The 17,795-nt window shown below is 44.4% G+C and overlaps 1 protein-coding gene across 1 annotated transcript in view; it reads right to left on the bottom strand.

Annotated features, from left to right (window-relative positions):
• The window catches only part of LDLRAD4 (low density lipoprotein receptor class A domain containing 4), a gene marked incomplete at its 5' end in the record, with an annotated part of 627,426 nt that extends 624,616 nt beyond the window's left edge, over nt 1-2,810 (bottom strand). Inside the window, one exon of the mRNA XM_081078517.1 lies at nt 2,431-2,810. The remainder of the gene's footprint in view (nt 1-2,430) is intronic.
• Nucleotides 2,811-17,795: the final 14,985 nt, after the last annotated feature.

Below are 17,795 nucleotides of genomic sequence, written 5' to 3'. Positions count from 1 at the left end.
GCAAACTGAGCCCCTGAGGCCTGAGGATTCAAGAGACAGCCCTAAAATCCTGCTGGGAAAAGTCTTCTCCATGGTAAATACAAGCCTACATGAACTAGAACCATGGCCAATGAGGGAAAACTCTTCCAAGGGTAACAACAGAACATTAAGAAATTAGAGGGCTCTTGTCAAACAAGGGAGGGAGGGAGCTACAACTCCATTACAACGAATAATCCCTTACTGTCATTTATAGTCTGAGCCCTAATTCCTAACATTGTGTTCAATGTTGATAGTAATGTGAAGCTCTAAAAGAATTAAGCTTTCAAAGATCAGAAGAATTTACCTCCATGTTTTAAAAAACAGTGTTTTGCTACGGCCATCAAATGGCATTCAAGGGTTGATAGGAAATCAAATATTATAATTCAATAAATGTACATGGGTAATATTCTGATCTATTCATTTGACTATGTAAAGCTCAAACTTGACATTATGATCATTTACTGAACATAAAGAATATGTTCCAAGAGAACTATCAGACTACAAAGGCAGATGTACTGATGACAGTAAATTCAATATAAATACTAGAAAAGACTAACATGCAAAATGCAAAACATGACTTGATGCAATGGCAGCTGCTCAGTGCAGACGCTACAAAATCTTTCCTGTAATTCAATACTCAACCCTGAAGCTTCAGGAGTACAGATGGGAGAATACCTACCTTGCTAGCCAAACAAGAGGAACGGGCCATTTTAAAACGAAGTGTCCCAGTCCTAGTCCTGAGGAAAGGAACCAACATCCATACTAACCACAGGACCCATATGTTTTTAAGAGCCAAGACTGTTCACCATCTCTACCCACCTCCACTGCAAGAAACTTACCAACAGTAGCTCCCTAAATCGACACTCTGTACAGCTTTTCTCGCCTCACATCGCACAATGCCCAGCACATAGGACATCAATAAACATCATAATTGTAATTAACATTTAGAAAGCAGCATTGAACTGTGAGTGAGGGGCCCCAGGGATAAAAAGTTGCCAAAATAATTAGAAAGAACAGAGAAAGACAAGGGAATACATGGGACACGGAGACAGAGAAAAGAAGCAAATCAAAATTATCCAATTTTAGCTAATTAAAAGGCTCTGAGGAAAAATAAAGTGTAAGCTAGTTTATGTGGCCATCGCCACTCAGCAATCATTCCTATGCCTGGGTAGCAGCGAGGAAGTCCTACTTGCTTTAAAGAGTTTCTTGCAGTCCTGATCCCGCGGCGCGGTGCCCCGCCAACAAACCTGGAACCAGGGTACTGACCAATGCGCCTTCTCCAGGTGCCACCCACCCACCACGCCTCCGTGTAGTTCTGAAAATCTTTGCCTCATTGGGAAGCCTCCTCCTTTTCCAGTTAAAAAAAAAAGTTTAAAAACAAGCAATACCCTCTCCGCCACCATAGCAAATTAACCTGAACAGAGCCCACAGTCTTCCAGCCCCGTACTCACAGGGCGCGCCCCCAACCCCACCCTGGGAGGCGCACCGGGCAGGGGTCCCAGGGAAGCCTCCTCACCGCTGTGCAGGCCGACCCCACAACAAAGGTAAGTGCTGGGCCAGGGCTGGGTGCTCGTGGCTCCCTGCTTATTCCATCGTGAGGGTCAAAGAGCTTCCTCCAAGTCTCGGATACCTAGTCTAAGTGTAACAGCAGCCGCCAGAGACGACCGACTTCCCAGTCAACGCCGGGAGCTCCGGGCTGCCCCGCAACCGACGTCAACGCGAGTGGGGGAACTCGGGCAGACGCCGGGGGAGGCAGGTCCGAAGAGTTGGCGGGCACCGGGCGCAGGATGCGGGCAGTCGGGGCGCCCGGCTGCGGGACGTACGGTGCCGGGTACCGGGTACGTCCCGCTCCCGCCCCCTTTCCTTCCCGCAAACTTCCCGGCAAGGTCCTGCACAATCTTCCCGCTTCCCTAGGACCTCCAGTCTCCCGACTTGCAGTGTCTCGCCAAGAGGCCGCAGGGAACCCAGACCTCGGTTTGAGCAGCCACCCCCACGCTCACCCCGGCCTCCCGGCGGTGCAGAATTAAGTCCCGCAACTGCAGGATAATCCGCAACCGGGCACAGGGAGATAAAAAAGGGGGTGGCAGTCGGAATGTTCTTCCAACAGGACACATCCGCAAAGGAGGCGGGGTCGCCCCCTCGCAACCTTCCCCGGACGCGCCCGCCTTGCCCACCCGCGACACTGCCTCACAGACCTCGCGCACTCGTCTTCGAGTCACTCACCAGGGTGGGGAGGGTGCCCCGTACGGCGCAGGCTCGCGGACGTCCGGTTCCCGAAGCGTCCTGTTCCCGTGTCCCCCACCCTCCAGCGCCCACATCCCTCTAGTGACCCCCCCCCCACTCCGGCCCCAGGCAGCGCTGAACTTGAGCCAGACGCCGCGACCACAGCAGCCACCTCGGATCTTCACTCACCTGCGGCCGCCCCTCCGGAGCGGAGGCTGGGGACTGCCCGCAGTGCAGCTCGCGGGGCCACCGGGTCCTAACGGCAGCGGGGGCGGGGCGGGGGTGCGGGGCCGCCCCGGCGGGGGCACGCAGCTGGCCGGCGGGGAGCGCGGGCGGCGCGCCGGGTCTCTTTAAGAGCCGGGGACCTTCCACACGAGCCTCCCTGCGCTCCCCGCCCCCCTTTCCCTTTCCCAGGGACTCGCAGCCTGTCTGGCGGCTCCTCCTCGGTTTGCAGGGGATCCCCGGCCAGCCGCGGTAGCGCGCGGGGCAGGCAGGGCCAGCCGCCCTCGTCTGCCTGTCCCTCCAGGCCCGACCCGCAGCCCACGGGAGGGGGAAGGAGGGGGGAGACTGTGCGGCGGCCGCCGAGCGAGGTGTCCCGCCTCCCGCCGCCGGAGGGGGGATTGTCCCGCCTCCCGCCGCCGCCGTCTGTCTCCAGCCGTAACTGCTCGCGGAGGCAGTGTCTGTCTCCAACTCCTCGTCTCTCCTCCCTCCCCATCCCCCTCAGCGGCGGGACCCGGCGTGCGGCCAGGCCGCTGGGGGCCGCCGCGCTGGCAGGGGGTGGGCAGACCCCGCACGCACACACCGCACAGGCCTCTCCAGGCACGCAGCTGGGGGCGGGAGGCGGCGGGACCGTAAGGCTCCGCGGGACCCACCGGCTGCGTACACGCCAGCGGGTTCAGGGCGCGCGCCCACCGCCGGCCGGACGGGGAACTCCAGGTGCCGAGAAACCTCCGGCTGCAGGAGCCCGCTCGCCTACGCTGGGTAGGGACTGTCTGGGGAGAGCCGGCCTGCGTGCTCATTGCATCGGATACCTCGCGGGCTGCGTGAGCCCAATGCGCAGCGGGCCTTCGGGCAACAGCCCGATACGCACAGGAAGGAGCAAGACACTTAGTGGGACGGGTGAATCCTCAGTGAGCCAGCCAGGCAGGGCTCCGCCAGACCCCACGAGGTCACACCCTTAGCATCCCCGCCCTTTATTAGGGCAATGGCTGTACCCTGGAAGGTCAGATGGACTCTTCTCGCTAGGACTCTTTCTCTTTGAAGAACCTATATTTCTCCTCCTCCGAAGGCAGACAGCATAGCATGCATTTTGTCCTCCAGAAGGACTAGCGCTGACATCAGGCAAACTAACAATGTTTGATAGGGGATTGGTTACTACTATAGCATATGGGCATTTAACTCAATTTTATTATAGTCAAGAAAACTAGACAATTCCCCTCTGCCAAAATATACTCACTTGCAGGCAGAATCTAACAGAGGTGCGGTTTATTAAAGGAGTAACCGTTTTCAACCTGTGCCCCCCAAAAGTTGACCGGCTCATACTTCGAGAATATGAGAGAAGAGAATCTTTTGAAATCTCTGATTAATTTGTCAGTAACTTTTTAGTTGGTGAAATGTTGGTTTAATTCAGCTTCCTTTAAAAAGCCCTTAGTTCTCTCAACTATCATAGTAATTGTTACGTAGAATTTGGTCAGCGCTCCTATGTGATATAATAACTACCACTTATTGAGAGCAATGCACCAAGCTCTGTACTAGGTACATAGATTGTTTTATTTAATCCTCACAATAACTGTCACAGCTATCACTTTCCCATTTTACAGGTGAGAAAGTTGAGGTGAGGAAAGAGTCAGTAACTTGTCCCCAGACCACAAAGAGAAGGGTGTAAAATTCCTAACTGGCTGCATATAAAGCAGGGAGTTTAACCATACTGCCACCTACCTACAGGAGCTTTGACATCCAGTTCATTCAGCTCAGCGACAACTGACAGCGTCTACTCTATGCCAGACACTGCCCGCCCAGTGGAGAATGCCCAGGTCCTAGGCGAATAGGGGAGCATTTAAACTAGAGGAACAGCTTTGAATCTGTTTTTAAACTTTTTTAAATGAGGAGTGAGGTGAAGGTGCTTACTACAGGTTATCTGAATCTGACAAGTATACACTTAGTTTATATTTAATGTACAAAAATGTATGCCGCACTAATAGCAGTTCACATGCTGTCAGGTTAGAGAAACTGTTCTTACCCTCTTGGAGTCAAAAGAGAAATAGCTTTTTCATTCTAAACCGGAAACTGCCCAGGGACAGTGAAGAAGAAAATGGTTTTTCCAAGACCACAAAACAATTTGTTCTTCTATTTCACTTGTGCATAATTTCCTTGTGTATAATTTAACTCCTTTAAATTGAGAACTGAATTTTAAAATCATAACCTCAATTTTAACACTTATGATGAATCTTAATTAATCTTGCACTTCCTTTTCTTGTTGTCTTCCCTAATTATAACTAGAAACTACATATCTCTATTTCTAGTCTTAGAAAATAGCTATGGGAGGAAACTCTCCCTGCATTTACCACTCTGTCCTCTCTGTATTTGTTTTCCATTTTAGCTGTTCTATCCCACACCCCTCCAAACACACACACACACACACACACACACACACACTCCTTACAGCAATGGGAGAGTTGGAGGCGTTTAGTTATATGTTTGCCTTCTGTAAATTTAGACCAATTATATGTCAGCTTGACTCTGTTCAAAATCTATCAGTTTCACTCCAAGGGCCCAGAGTGAAGTCCAAAAGAGCAGGACTTTGTTTTGCTCAGAACAGTGGAGAATGTGTATCCCCACACACAGAATTGTGCCTGACACTCACTAAGGACTCAAGAGATATTTGGGGAATGAGTGGAGTCTAATATTGGGATAGACACATAAAAAATATCATTAAATTGAGTGGAAATCAACTGAAATTGGTTTCAAGGAATAGGACATGGGAAAAATTCTTTCTCAGTATGAATCCATTGCAGTTTACCTAGAGTCAATTATAATGACCATACTTAGTTCATAGAAGAAGGTCAATCATCTAAGGAGACAAAAGTAGAAAGGGCAAACATAAGCAAATGTTGGAAAAAAAAAATCCTAACGGCCCCAACTGACCACAAGATGAATGTGAATCAGAGAATATAATTATTTTGTTTGAATCATGTGCATAATATTTAGATGAAACTTAAGCTATCCAAAATGATACTTTCTATCCTTTGTACCTTTTAATTTAAATAAGAAGTAGAGAGAAGGAAATGAGAAAGAGAAGTTGGCATTGCGTGGTTCTGTTGGGGAAGTGAGAGCCCAAGTCTGGATAAATACATAGGACTAGAATCCATGGATAAGCTAAGCTCAGGATAGAGGGATCTGTCCCACGTGCCTCTAAGATGTCATGGGCACGTTTCTTCACGTTACTCTGCATCATCAGACTGTCTAAGGGTTCAATCTGTAAACTGGAGATAATAATTCCTACAACACAGAATCTGTTGTGAGGTTGGCCATGACCCATCTACATACATATACCCTCTCTGGGAAGCACAAACCACTCTCCTCCTTCTATGGTTTTAGGTTTAAAATCACAAGAGACAGAAAGGAAAATGTTTTTATCAGGCAACTTCTTCTTTCAGCCTTGCTGCAATATTCTCCTTGGGCAAAACAAAACCACAGTGTCTGCTCTCTCCTTGAAGAGGAGGGAGTAAAGGAAAAGGAAAAATACAGCAAGAAAAAAAATAATGATTGCCTGAAAGATTATCTATCCAGACACATTTATGTATGGTATCTATACATCGGTTAACAAAAATGATGGAACAATTCTTGAACAATGACACATTAATTTCAAGTCATTTACTAATATTATAATAAATCTTCGCAGTCTGTTAAGGCCACAGCAGTTCACAACTTCTGCCTCTTCTGGTGTCCAGTGGCCCCCAAGTTAACCCACCCCCTGGCAGAGCATCTCATGGCTTGATGAGCCTTGCCTTGAACTTTGGGCCTTCCCTCCCTGCTGCGATGACCAGCAGCTGGATGTAAAGGGGCCACATCAGCCTCACCCTACTCCATTGCTTTCTGACACACAGTCTAGCCAGCTCCCTAAATTATCAATAGGTTAAGTATTTAAGACAGAAACTGCTCCAAAATATACTCAATAAATATTAGCTTCCTTTAGTTCTTTTTTCTTCCTTACCAGCAAGGACAAGCTCTCTAGTGACTTTGTACCATGTCAACTTAGCCATGCCGAATCTGTGCTTACCAGAATTCTCTTCCAGTGAAGTTTCAGGTTAGAGATGCCATAAGAGAAAGTTGTGTGCAATGCAGAAAGAGGAAGTCAAAAAGTGATTGGTCCGCTGCAGGGTAGCATGGGGCGCCAGGAACTGTGAAGCCAGCACACATCCCTGACCTGTCCTCCCCTTGTCCCCTTGTTCCTGTTCAGGTGGGGGCATGTGCAACCCTCTGACAAAAAGGTGCCAGCCTCTTCCACAGGTTGCCTCCATCGTCAAAGTTGACGGGGAAAAAGACAGACAGTTTCTTTGTCTTCATGGGCTCCAGGTTGTCCCTCTGTCCGTATCTGTCCTTGCTCTCCTCAACTTCATGGCCAGTTTTCCTCCACACCTGCCAGGCCTGCCAGACCTAGATTCAGTGGCCTTCCAAAAGTTTCTCCCTATTGCCTATGAGTCCTGGTTCCATGTCACTTACAAAGCTCTGCTTTTCTGATAGAAAACTGACTGATACAGAATCACATACCTGTGTATCACCCCATTTTAGCGGGAGATCTTTTTTTTGTAGGGAACATAACCCCCTCAAATCTGGCTCGCTTTAAGGAAACGTATTCCATAAAAAGTCGTCAAACTACTTTAAAGGTACTTTACAAAAAAAAAAAATACTAAACAGCCAATAAGCACATGAAAAGTTACTCAACTCATTAGAGAAATGTAAGTTAAAACCATTATGAAATAGCATATCCACTGGAATAGCGAAAATTAAAAAGAATGACAATTCTAAATATTCACAAGGATGTGGAAAAGCTAGAACTTGCATAGCCAGCAATTCCATTCCCAGGAGGGTTGGACCAATGAGTGCAGATGTTGGCCGAAAGGTAAGTACAAGTATCTCCATACCAGTTCATTCATTGGTATTAAAAATAAAAACCTGGAAACAACCCAAATGTCCATCCATGGGTAAAGAATAAATAACTTGTGGTACACTCATATAATGGAAGACTACACAGCAGTTTAAAATTTTTTTAAACTGCAAGAACACACAACATGGATAAATGTCACAGAAGCTTATTTGAGTGAGAGAAGATAAGTGGAAAAGAATAATGTATGATTTTATTTATGTGAAGTTCCAAAACAGAAGAAGCTAATTGATTTTAATAGAAATTAGAACAGTGGTTAACTCTGGGTGGTTCCAGATGGAAAGAGGCAAAAGAGAACCTTCAGGACAGGGAGAGGGGTGGGTAGAAAATGTTCTATATTTTGATCTGGGTGTGGTTACAGGAGTGTATCCATATATAAAAATTATTTAGCTGTATACCTAAATCAATACCCAATGTTACACATTAAAATGGAAAAGTTTTGAAAGGGGGAAATTATTGGATGTAGGAGGACTTTTGCACTCAGCAGTAGAGCTGCCTCTCATAGATGGGAGAACAGCAAAAGGAACCATGCCCACTCTACTAACCCACCCCAAACACCTCACAAGTCTTCCTTCTGCCACACAGAAGGTCTCAACTCATTTCTTCTGAACGAATGACTCGGTGCTGAAGAAGACCTGAGGTTTATATACCCCTAAGATGTGTTCACACAGGTGTGAAGACAAGAGTCTGTACCCGACAGCATGTTTCTCTCAATAAAGCAATACCCCTTGGAAGCTGCCCTTAATGTCCTTTAAAACTATTTCATCTGGAGAGTTGGGGACACACAGCAGAACTTTAGGTCTTGGATTCTGGACTTCACTCTCAGGTAGTTCTCTACTTGGTCCAGTTCAAGCCACAAGACTCAAGGAGCAGACATTCTGTTTAATTTCATTTGAATTATAAGTTGGCTGTCAGATAGTATTGGTTTAATTAAATACTTGATGTTAACAATTGTCACCCCAATAAAATTAATTAAAAAAAAATACTTGATGTATAAAGTGCTACATGAATACAGGCATACCTCATTTTACTGTGCTTCATAGATGTTGCTTTTTTTAAATAAATTGAAAGCAAGAAACTCCACTAGCAAGACCACAAGACCACACCCCTTCTGAATATACACATGTATGTACCGTCTTTAGTATATTTTCCCTGAAATGCCACCATATCCTTTTTATTGTGTAGGGAACATGAATTCCTATCCACGCCCAAATGTGCAATAATTATAGTTTTATTTCCTATAATTCAGTGTAATTTCTGTTCCCGAGTTTCCATTTTGCAGAGATGGTCAGAAGCTTAACCTCATTCCTTGGGTATACCCTCTCCCCAAATTTTAGCACCATTCTGGGGATTATAGAAATGCTGGGGCAGATACAACACATGTTTTTGCTGTGATATCTATTGTCATCTGGGATGCAGATGGCCACCTGAGATGCAGCGCCTTGCCACTCACTGCCTGTGCCTTGAGTACAGAAGTCCTCTTGTGGCTGCCTGTAATTCTATTTGTTTTGTCTTTTTCTAGGATCTGCCACCTCCCTGGAGGTTCTTCCAGGAAGTAGGGTCTGGAAGTTTCTGCTTCTGGCCCACAGGTATCTCCATCTCAGTCTTCTCTACACAGGAAAATTTTTCCCTCTCCTGCCTGGTTTATTTAGATTTCATCCCCTCACCCCATCCCACCACTGCCAATAATCATTTCTCAAAGGGAAGAGAAAGATGGTTTAAGGAGCTAAGTATCTACCCCACATGATGCCAGGCTCTAAAGACACTACACAGGCTCCTGGGATGGCTGCTACTGACTCCTATAGCCCAGATCATTTCTGCCTTTAAGGACCGAAGCCAGATTCAGACATACCGAGAAGCAGATGGCTGATGCAGGAAACAATACTTAAAAATTGCACCATTCCATTTAAGACTTGTAGTGAAAAGGAGAAAACTGAGTATCAGGAAACCCAGCTCTGCTGTTAGCTAGGTATGCAAAAGTGGGCAAGTCACTTTTCTTCTTTGAGCTACCATATCTCATCTAGAAGATGAAATTACAGACTAGATGATGTCAAAGGCCTCTTAAGACCTTTCCTGCTTTCATTCACCAAATACTTGTTGAGGTCCTACTATGTGCCAGGCTCTGAGCGAGAACCTGGAATCATAGCCATGAATCCGACAAATTCTGTACCCTCACTGGGCTCAAATTTCCCACAGGAGTATCTGACAGTCAGCACATGGAAAAGAGGATTCCCATTTATAAAACAGGATGTTTTAAGGTCGCCACAGTCCCCGGTAGCTCATCCTGCCTTTCCAGGTGAAATCTCTGGTTGGGCCCACCTCACCCACCAAAAACACAGGAAAGCCCAAACAGCCAAGTGTGATTTGAAAGTATAAGGGCTATGAGAAATGGTAGAAACTCCAACTCATTATTATTTTATTTCAACGTTTTGGTCAAGACCCTCCCTTCAATTTGCTTGGCCACTGAAGGAATGATTAAAAAGAAAACAAAAACATTTAGAATCAAGGCCAACCCTTGATGAGGCCAAAAATGTTAAGCAGGAAACTTGTTCTCTGCTAGCAACCAACTAATCTCAATTAAGGCGAGAGCAGATAGCTCAACATTTTTGTAGAATTTTAGAACATTATAGGGAAGTGCCGTGAAGGTTAAACTAGTCTCAGAAAATATCTCTACTGCATTCTTGCCAAATGGTTTTCCAACTCTCCTCAAACTCACTGCATTTTTGGGCAGCCCCTGTGGACTATGCTGGGTTTTAGAAAGCTAGATCTTGCAGTGAGCTGAGATCTGGGTCATAGCAGGCTTCTTTCCATCACCCAGCTCAGTTCTCCCATGTGTGCAGAGCAGGCTGCTGTCCTCCTCCACGTGAATCCTATCTAAGGGCAGCTTTCCTGCTACTTTCCTTCTCCAAACTGGACAGCTATGGTTCTTTCAACCATTTTTCATGTGCTATAGCCTTGAGTGCCCTCATCATTCTGACCACTCTTTTCTAAATATTCTGGCTGACCAGCCCCCTCCTTAGAGGCCGGTGCCCCAAACCCAGCACAATGTCTTGAATGGTTTTCACTACTTAGCAGGTTCGTCACTTCCTAGACATGAAAGTTTCATTAGTGCAAACTGATACTGCATTTGTTCATTTTAGCAGCCAATCACAAATAGTCAACAACTAAGCATCTAAAATCCGAGTCCCAAGGACTTTGACAAATGGTAAGACACAACTCAAACCCATGCTGAAAAGGGAATTTCTTGGCTTACCTTATCTGTGAATTTCAAGGGTTGGATACAGCTTTAGGCAGGTCTAAAGCCAGGTTTTTAACCAAAGTGTCATATTTCTGTCTGTCTGTCTCTTCTCTATGCCCAGCCGGGGCCTCTCCATAGGGCACTCATGGCCCCCAGTTGCTCTAGCCTCCCATTCTGCCATCAGTTTAGCAGCCTCAGTGGAAGAGTGTATCTTTCCTAAGGTCCTGGGAAAACTCTGAACTAGGCTGACCACGTGTTCACCCAAGATCCAATCACCAAAGCAGGAAGAAGGCGTCCTCTAATTAAGCACAGCTGAGTCCTGTCCTCACTCTCATGTAGTGGGCTCCTCAGAAGAAAGAGGTTTTCTACGACCAAATGAAGGCAAAGGAACACTCCTTAGGTAAGAACAGCAAATGCTCACTCCAGTCATGTCAGCCGTATTTAAATTTGGCCACCGCATGTGCCCATCCTAGGTATGGACTCAGCACCACGCCCAATGCCTATAATCCCAGCCCTCTCAACATAGATGACACTGCATGCTGCTTTGTACCCTTTTTTGTTTCACTTGACATATTATAAACATTTCCTCACGTCATCAAGAATTCTTTATTACATATTTTAAAATGCTGAATATTATTTCATGGATGTGCCATAGTTTGTTTAAATGTTCCCCTACTGTTAGACATCATGTTATTTTCTTTCTTTCTGTTTTGTGTCTACAAATAATATCACCAATATGAACACTTTTTACATCTTTTTCAGAATTTGTTATTATTTCTTTGGAAGAGGTTCCTAGAAGTTGAATATATATGTGTGAAAGAATATTTCAAGGTTCTTGAACATATCACCAAATTGTTTTCCAGAAACATTATACCAATCTACATTTTTATAGAGATAGTGGTGAGTGGTAATTTTAACCTGAAAACAAAAACTACAACATATAAATAAGATGCCTATATCTGCAGGCATATAATGTACTGAGAGGTACAGGTTCAGAGACTGTACATGTATAATGTACCTCTCAGTACATTATATGCCTGCAGATATAGGTTAGATATTTCCAGATTTAAATTCAGAGGCCCATGAACAAGGAATTTCTCATACCAGACGACCCAGAATGAATAGTCAGCAAAGATTGCATTGACTATCCTAACATCTCAATTGATCTCACTTTTCCTACACACTTCACTCATTTTTCCCTATCCCTTCCCTTTTTAGAAAAAGTCCTAATAAGATCATTCACAGTAGATGGCTATAAAATTTAATCCAAGCAGATTAATTAACATGAAACTAAGTTAAATAAATTAACCCCCCGTTCTGACCTAGGCATCAGTAAGCTTATTGGAAAGGTGTTCTTTTTTTAATTAAAGTTTATTGGGATGACAATTGTTAGTAAAGTTACATAGATTTCATGTGTACAATTCTGTATTACATCATCTATAAATCCCATTGTGTGTTCACCACCCAGTCAGTTCTCCTTCCATCACCATATATTTGACCCCATTTACCTTTATCTCCCACCCCCCACCCCCTTACCCTCTGGTAACCACTAAACTGTTGTCTGTGTCTATGAGTTTTTGTTTCTTATTTGTCTTGTTCTTTTGTTGTTTTTGGTTCATATACCACATATCAGTGAAATCATAGGGTTCTCTGCTTTTTCTGTCTGACTTATTTTGCTTAACCTAATAATCTCAGCATCTATCCATGTTGTCACAAATAGTACTATTTCACCTTTTCTTATGGTACAATAGTATTCCACTGTGTATATATACCACAACTTCTTTATCCATTCATCTATTGAAGGACACTTTGGTTGTTTCCATGTCTTGGCCACCATAAATAAAGTTGCAATGAACATTGGAGCACATGTGTCTTTATGGATAAATGTTTTCAGATTTTTTGGGTAGATACCTAAGAGTGGGATTACTGGGTCATACGGTAATTCTATTTTTAATTTTTTGAGGAACCTCCTCACTGCCTTCCATAGTGGCTGCACCAATCTGCATTCCCACAATAGTGTATGAGGGTTCCAGAAAGGTGTTCTTAGACAAACCTCCTCATGGTCCTGTAATCACACAATGTGAGCAGCTGCCATTCACAACCAGTCCTAAAACTCTTCTTAGTCCTATAAATATTCAACGACAGGGTGAATTATAGGCTGAGCAGTTGATATTTTGATGCCCAACAATGTATTGTTTATAGAATATTAAAGTATCAATGGGAAATCAAAGTAGAAGCTGGAAATTCTGGTAATAGTCTTTGTTGTAAATAAGCCAATTATGTGAAAATAATTGTGTGCCTGTTACCATTTATTGAGTACATACAAGCACACAGGCACCCTGCTGAGAAGCTGCATGTTTATTTCATCCTTAAAAGCAAACCTTGAGTCTCATAGTATGTATTAAATGATATGCCCAAATCATACAACCACTACATCCAGGAGTCTGACTCCCAAGCTTGTGTCTTACTGCCACATCTCCACATCTTGAAATCGGCTATGGATGGTGGCCACCCAATCTAGCTTCTCTAAAACTGGGACATTACTTGTCCCCCTCCACATGTAGCATAATGTTATTAAATGAAAATGTAGTTGAAACTGATAAAATAGTTTTAAATTGCTAGTGAAAACACTGTGGATGCTTTAATATTGGTTTTGCAATAAGCAAAATATCTAACTCTTGATCATGGCTGGGAACAAGAGCATCTTCTGAACAGCATCATTTCAAAGTCAAAGCTGCAAATCCGAGAAAGACAAGTACCATATGATCTCACTTATATGCGGAATCTAAAGAAAAGAATATGTGTATGAACTAATCAGAAACAGTTTTGGGGACACAAAAAACCGAGAGTTGTTAGATGGGTGGGGGGGAGGGGGTTGGGGAGGGGGGGAAGGGTGAAGGGATTGGGGGGCGGCTGGTGACCACAGGATGGCCTCAGGGTTTTTTGAGAATTACTTTGGGGAACTTATTCAATAGTGTTTGGGGATTTTGTTGGGTGTCCGATGGACATGTGTCCTGTTTGGGAGACCACCTCAGGGATGCTGTGGATGCCTGGTCATGGCATTGTACACCAGAGGCTGGACATTAATGAATGCCAACTATAATTTTATGTGTATAATGTGATGGCTCGGTGTGAGGTCGGGGTGGTGGTGGATGGGGGGAGGGGGGTTCACGGTGTGAGGGATGTAAAAATAAAATAAAATAAAATAAAATTAAATTAAATTTAAAAAGCTGCAAATCCAATACTCCCTCAGAGTTATTTGCTCTCCTTATTCTCATCCTTACCTCCACAGTCCCCATGATTACAACACAGTGCCATGATGTTGTTGTCATAGCCCCCGTTAAGACCACCCACAGCAGAGAATCTGAAGCATCCCTATTTCCCCTGGGGATTGCCCTCCACCTCCCTCCACATTATTCCATATCCTCATAACTACCACTGTTATGTATTTTTGTTCAGCTGTGTCCAGGGGGGAAAGTTTGAAGATCAATGGTAATATTAAAATTATCTAAGCTTCAGGGATATTTTATCATTTTATACCCTTACATTCTATCACTTTTTCCATTCAGCAAACTTTGCAGTTGCTTCCAATGAGCAGAGGTCAAACACTCAATGTAATGTCTCATTTGAACTCCATTATTTTAAAGGGTGTAAAGTGGAAGATTTCACATAACAATTTCAAATTTCCGCTTCTCCTGAAAAATGGAAAGACCTAGCTACACAGCCCCACATACCCAGGCAACAGGGCTAGAGTTGACTGAGGCTGCCTGTGGTTGGGGTGTGGCTGGAAATCCTCACACAATCTCCTACCCAGTTTAAATGAGGAAGTAATATAGCATGATTCAGTTTTTATTTTTTTAAGTTTTAAAAGTTTACCCTGGCTAGATGATGGACTTAGTTTGGATGGAAGCTCAGGTGGATACATTCAGAATCCAATTGCTTCTCACCACCCCTGCCACCTTTCTAGTACAGTACAAGCCACCAGCCTTTCCCTCCTGGGCAAGTGCAATAGACCCCTAACTTCCCTGCTTTCACCCTCCCTCTATGATCCATTCTCACTAGCAACCTGAATGGTACATTTAAGACACAACAAGACTATACTCCAACACCCCCAGTACCTCCTATCTCACTTGGAATCCCATCCCAAATTCTTTCCAGGGTCTACAGAGCCCCCTCCTTACCCCTCTGGCCTCACCTCTTACATACTCCTCTCTGTTTCTGTGCTCTTGGAACTCACTGGTATAAAAAAATTAAATACATGGAGACACTTTAAAATGGTGTCAGAGCTGCCATCCCTGAGGAACTGCCTTGCAAGTCTTATACCTCAAATGCTTGGAATGTTAAAACAGGTCAAAATAACCTCTGGGCTGGGATTAAAGCAGCATCAAGTCCCAAAGAACTGTTTGCAAAGATCATTGTTTAGAATTAGTGTCACTATGTTAGCTTATCTGCACCAACAAAAATGCCTTCCTTCTGTTGATGAAATTGTTTCCCTTCCCTTTTTTTTTTTAAGATTTTATTTTTCCCTTGAGCGTCTGTTGCTTGCTGGCCACCTTCCTTATTCTAGCTGTCTTTTATGGTTCCAGCTATCCTGAGCTATAATTGACATACGATGTTGTGTGAGTTTAAGGTATACAGCATGATGACTTGCTACATGTATATATTGCAAAATGATTACCACATTAAGGTTCACATATCCATCACCTCACATTATTATTATTATTATTATTATTATTATTATTATTATTTGGGGGGTGAGAAAATGTAGTATCTTCTCTCTTTATAGCTACTCTTTTAAATTTTAATTTTCATTCAGTTCTGCCTATAAGCAGATTTACTTGGGAGAGGGGGAAATAGCTTTCTCCTCTGTGCAGAGGCAGGAAATGGAGGGAAGCGTGTCCATTACATTGTGGGATCTCCTCCCTAGCCCCACATGTATTCATGCAGTTGGAACCAATTAAAATGAATTCCTGTAAAAAGCAGGCTTAATGGGATAGATCACAAAAGCTAAGGTCCTTTAGAAACCCTATGAGGGAATATGGAGGAAGAGGTCAGGCGTGGCTGCAGCCCTATGCACTTAGACTTGATGGCAGAGGGTTTCTAGGCTGATGGGGTGTGTATTTGTGTGTAGGACAAAGTCCAATAACAATGTACTAAATCTTGCTTTTTTCTGTTTGCTTACTTGTGTGTTTTTGGTATGAGCTTGCCACAGAGCCACTGACACTTGGCTCCTTTTCTCCTTCAGCAAATCATGCTGGGAAACTTGCTTGGTTTTCTAATCCCAGCTGAAAGAGATTTCCTGTAGAGAGACACATTACCCCACATTACCATATAACCTATCATATAAATCAGGACCAATTTCAAATTCAACGTAGGCACTAAAAAGAATTAATAGGCATAATTGATCTACAAGAGGTGAAAACTGGGACATATGGTCCATAGTTCACCAGTAGGCACCTGGGTAATGAGAGTAAACCAGATCCAGTTTCTCAAAGGGTTCACAGGGGATGCTCTTTCCCTCCAAATATCTTGGAAGCAAGGGTGAAACTGTAAGATCATTGGTCCATTCTACTTGTGCTGCACACTGTAGCCTCAAAAAAAAAGTATCTTATGTTGTTAGTTCAAATGCTTATGAACAACTGCCTATTATTGTCTTTATTAGTGTGCTAGGACTGCCATAACAAAATACCACAGACTGGGTGGCTTAAACAACAGACATTTGTTGTCTCACAGTTCTGAAGGCTTGAAGTCCAAGGTCAAGATGTCAGCAGGGTTAGTTTCTTTTAAGGCCTCTCTCCTTGGTTTGCAGGTGACCACCTTTTGTCTGTGTCCTCATACAGTCATTCCTCTTTGAGCCTGCATCCCTAGTGTCTCCTCCTTCCCTTTTTTTAAAATGTATTTATTTATTTATTTTTTATTGTAGAATATTGGGGAACAGTGTGTTTTTCCACGGCCCATCAGCTCCAAGTCATTGTCCTTCAATCTAGTTGTGGAGGGCGCTCCACAACTAGCTCCAAGGAGCTCCAAGTCCAGTTGCCGTTTTTAATCTGTAGTTGCAGGGGATGCAGACCACCATCCCATGCAGAAATTGAACCAGCAACCTTGTTGTTAAGCGCTCTAGTCCTCTGGCTGATCAGTGGCAGCTCGGTGTCTTCAATCTAGTTGTGGAGGGCACAGCTCACTGGCCCATTTGGGAATCAAACAGGCAACTCTGTTGTTCAGAGCTTGTGCTCCAACCAACTGAGCCATCCAGCTGCCCCTTCCTTCCCTTTCTCATAAATACCCCTTGCTTTTGTCTCCTAATTGGAACACTATTTAGGTTTCTGCCTGAATCAGTGCTTCCTGAACAGCTACTCCTTTTTTGGTCTATACGTGCCTGTTGCCACTTACTTTGTTTTTCTATTTGTAGGTTAACACTGACATCCCCCAATTCCTGAGCAAGCTAAGTTTGCTTCTACCCTGTGCCCTTCATCTGCTATTCCAGTCTCCAGAACTCTCTCATACTAGAGCTTAGTTGGCTGACTCCTTCTCTGTCCCAGTTCTCTCTTCAAATGTTACCTTGGTCCCCCTGCCAACTGAGATCAAACAGGATCCAACATACTACTGTCTCGCATCACCCCTCTTCTGTTTTATTCTTTGTACAGCACCGTCTCCACCTGACAGAAGAATTTATTTGTTGTCAATCTTTACACTCTACAAAATCTGAGCCATGAGTTTACTGCTGGGGCCTGGGAACCTTACACCACCCAGCACATGGCTTCACAGTAACCACGGAGGAGGGAATGGCTGAGAGAAAGTCTGTAGAAAGGTTATCATGTGGGGCCAGGTGTGAGATCATGGGGACATGGCCAAGGGAGTGCGGTTGAAGTGGAGCAAGAAGAATATTTGAGTGCTATCCAGGGAAAAAGGCCAACACACTGTGGAGATGGGCTGCAGGGGGCATCAGGATGCCTTCCAGGTCTTTGATTTGCACAGCCAGATGGAAGATGATACTGTTTCATCCCAAGGGTCACTAGGAGAGAACCAGTCTGGAGAAAGGAGAAAGCCAGGAGTTTAGGTTCGGACGTTGGGCTCTATGTAGGAAGTATAAGCTATATGGATGCCAGGAGATGAATGTCTTCTGGTCATTCTGAGATCTTTCTGTTCAGAACC

Source organism: Rhinolophus hipposideros (genome assembly GCF_964194185.1).
Source record: "Rhinolophus hipposideros genome assembly, chromosome: 17".
NCBI lineage: Eukaryota > Metazoa > Chordata > Mammalia > Chiroptera > Rhinolophidae > Rhinolophus > Rhinolophus hipposideros.
Note: the sequence above shows the minus strand (reverse complement) of the source record. Positions and strands in the feature narration are given on the sequence as shown.